This window comes from Pogona vitticeps, chromosome 1 (genome assembly GCF_051106095.1).
Source record: "Pogona vitticeps strain Pit_001003342236 chromosome 1, PviZW2.1, whole genome shotgun sequence".
Classification (NCBI taxonomy): domain Eukaryota; kingdom Metazoa; phylum Chordata; class Lepidosauria; order Squamata; family Agamidae; genus Pogona; species Pogona vitticeps.
In genome coordinates this window covers 41050760-41054753 of record NC_135783.1, presented here as the reverse complement: position 1 = coordinate 41054753, position 3994 = coordinate 41050760, and positions in this window count along the sequence as shown.

The following is a 3994-nucleotide window of genomic DNA, read 5'->3' as shown; positions in this document are numbered from 1 at the left end:
GGCTCGCTCCGCCCCGCCTGGCACGAGGGGACGCGCCGGAGTTTGCGTCGCTGCTTGGTCTCGAGCGCGACCTTTAAGAGGAACAACTGCCCGTGCGGCTCTCGCTTCCGGTTCCCGATTAGTCTTCTCCACGTGAGGGTGGGAACGGGTAGGCAATCACAGAAAAACTAACTAGAAGACAATAGGAGGGTTTTATCTTTCGCTGCTGACAATGCTCTAATTAAATTTTTAGAAAGGAATTTTGTTCCTTGTGCCACGATTGACCACTTGGGCCTGGGCTTTGCTCTCTTTGGGCAACAGGCAGCCATTCGACAATTTACTACGAATTGAAAGATGTATCTCCGGAATTGCCGCCTGTCCGCCTTTGTGGGTCTGCTCTCTCTCTCCCATTGTGTAAACTCTGTGAATCCTCCTTTCCTGCCCGCCGCCCCGTTGAAGAGAACAGGCTGGCAAAGAGAGGCACTTGTACACCAGTCACACTTCTGAATCCTCAGAATCTTCTCAGTGTTATAAATTGCAACAGGCTTATTCCAGGAGCGGGGTCCATCAATTCTTGCTCGTTATTTTGAGCATTAAAAAAAGACACTGTGCCAGACAAATAAATTACAGTATTTTTGCCATTTTCTGTACTTCTTTGTGCACAAAATATGATTAACTTGAAGTACTGCGATGAAAGGGACCTTCTAAAAAACAACTGTTTTTTGCATACTGGAAGGCTTTCACGGCCGGGATCTGATAGCTGTTGGCTGTTTTTTCTTTATTTTAAGCTGAACGCAGCTTTATTTTTAAACCGAACAGTTTTCTTTTTCGTATTGAGAGTTCTCCGTTTCTATGCGTCTTGCCCCGCAAATGGAGGATTCCCTTTGCTGCAATTGGGCACCGGTCGTTTTATTGCAGAACTATTAATACTACTGTATGGCCTTCGCAAAAAAAAGTAGATGACGTCTATGATCTGCGACCGCCTGGTCCACATGGAAATCCACATGGGCGGTATGCAGATTTGAACATCGTTCCTCGTTGATTTTTCCACTGTCGCTTAATCTGACTTTCTGTATTTGCTTGCTGGAAACATGGAGATGTAAGGCCAGAAAAATGGATTTTCAAGTATATACTTTTTCTTCCAGAATGGATTTAAACTTTTTATCCTGGAGAAAATAATACATATGCAAAATATATTTTTACCTTGAGCAAGAATAGTACTATTGGAAGGTGTGTTGTCTTCACTGGTACTGGAGGCTCGGCTGGCCTCATCTTTACTGTCCTTCCGCAAAGAGGCGAAGACCTTTCTTTTCAGGCAGGTTTTCTCCTAGTGACTGGCTGCCTGAGTGGGTTTGATTTTTTTTAATGGATTGCTGTACCTTACTGCCTTGATGTTGCTTATGTTTTTTTAGTATGGTATTTGTTTGATTCTTTTTAATATTTCTATACTCACTGTTATTAGTTTAAATATATTTTTTTTTACGATGTAAGTTGCCTTGAGTCCTTTTAAGGAGAAAGGCAAGCTAAAAGTATTTTAAATAAAAAAAAATGCACATCTCCTTTCAGTTGTGTGACAGTAGTCGTTGCTTGCATTTTCCGGAATTAGGGGTGCTGGACCCTCATGTAGTTCAGAATCCATGTATAATGCTTATGCCCCCAAACCATAACTACAAAGCATAAATAGTTGATTAACACATAGGTTCTCTCTTTCAGGGTTCTCTTCCACAGCATTGACAGTCCCTTCCAGACAGTACCATATGTAATGAGCTTTAAAGATCTTTATGCCAACCAGCCATACAACTTTAAACTTGTTTTTGTTTCTGTGCATATCAACAATTAAATGTCCTTTCAGCTTTAACCCACTTCCTTCATTATGAACAACACTATCTGTACTTTTTCTTAACAATTGCCTGATAGTTAACTGAGTGTGCTCCAACCGTGTGCTCCAACCCAGGAGTCTTATCTCGTTTTATTTTGGATTGTCTTGTCATGCAGTTTTCAAGATATAAAACATTCAGAAGTGGTCTACCAATATGTCTTTCTGCACAGTACTAACAGGAGGTAGCTTGAGTTTAACTGACAATGTCTATGAAAGATCCTCCTGCCCATGTCACCTTCCACTACTGCTGCTGCCCAGTCACTGTCCTTCAAAGATTTCTGTGCCCCCATTTTCATTGGAACTATCAATTCTATTCTGCTGATGTGACCATTAATTCCTAAAGATGGCAGGTGTACCTTGATTAGTTTCAGATTTAACCATTCTCCCTTGGGTGATCTTTGAGTAAACTGGATAAATAAATTGAATGAATGAATGAATGAATGATGTTGCCAGAAATCTAGACTTGTAATTGTATGTGTCCTTTTGATGGCATTGCTCTCAGCTTCCCTGACACATTCAGACCTCCCCACCATATTACTGTGCATGCCCAGAAGGACTGCAACTGTGTACACATTTTCTTGGGAGTCAATCCCATTAGAATCAGCAGGATCTACTTTCAACTCAGATGCTGTCGGTAGCTGTGAAGCCTCCCAGCACTGGCCAGCTGGCAACAAAAGCCCTACTCTGGTTTTCAAAACTGCAGATTGGTGCCAATTTTAAATCACAGTAGAGCATATGTTGTGTGTAGTGACAGTAGTTGTTGCTTGCATTTTCCTGAGCATATAATTATGACCTATGTTGTGTCATTCTGCCTGAAATCATGATTGAGGGCTGTGTGGCATTCAAGATATTGTCAGATTCTTATTCCTATTCCCATTGTCATTTCCAGTAGGCTTTGCTGGCTATAGCTGCTAACCGTTGCAATCCCACATCTGCAGACCCAGCTGTTGCTCAGCCCTGCCTTTATTTATTTGATATTTATACCACCCATCCGATTACCAAGGCCACTGTGCTTGAACTGAGTCCACTACTGGAAATATCATATGGAGTGCTAAGTCCTGGCTGGTTCTGACTCAAGTTAGACCTAGGAAAACAAGCATGTTTAGTGACATTCAGTCTTAGTGGCTTGCTTTAGCTAAGTACTTTGTGAAAAAGGAAAATCTCATGGTGTTACTTTGAAATAGACAGTTTGACCTTTCCAGTGCTCAGTTAGCATGAATTGGTGCCTTTAGATGCCCATTTTAGGAAATACTGCCTAGTTTTATCACTGTTTTCAGCAGTTACACTCTACTCACAATCACACTTTCTTTTTCTAGGGCCCTTGTCACCCTTTCCAAAAGTGTGTGTGGGAGACAAACGGGAGTGCCTTATTGTGTCAACTATCTCTGCGATACTTTACATATATTAAAATAAACAAAGAATGTCTGTGAAATGAAATAACAGGTAAAATGTTTAAAAGAAGTTCTGATGCAAAAAACAAAACAAAGAACCTTTCCTGGCCATGGCAACCCCTGTTTTCTGATTTGGTTACTACCATTTTGCGCAACATTGTATTAGTTTCAAAATGCTTATTTTCCTCTATTCAGGCTTTAAATGAAATTGTATTTTAAGCACAAAGAAGAGGCCGTTTTCTCTAAATAATAACCACCTTTTGTTCCCCCAAAACCTTTATGGACAGTGATACCAAATGCTTGATCAGGCTATCATGTACATATCACTTAAGGTTTATGGTGATCCTGTGAATTAATGGCTTCCAAAAGGTCCTTTCATTAACAGTCCTGCTCTGGTCTTGCATTACTTCTTGTACTCAGATTTTGAGTTAATCCACCTTATGTCAGATACCCAGTGTGGTGTTCTAAACTGAAGGACAGACTAGGACTCCCAATGTATGTGTTAGAGTCTCTGCTCAGCCATAGACATTCACTGTGGTGTGTGGAACTAGTATAAAACCACTTCCTAAAATACAGTTTCTGCAGGAGACTGGTTCCACCATGGTTACAGGAACCCTATATAAAATATATGAGGCAGGGCAAAGACTACAAAGGGGCACCCTTGTATGTTGTATATGGGGTAGTGGTAAACAACCAGAAAGTGAAACCCTGGGGTCCTGCTGTATCTCATTTATCTTGAAAGCCC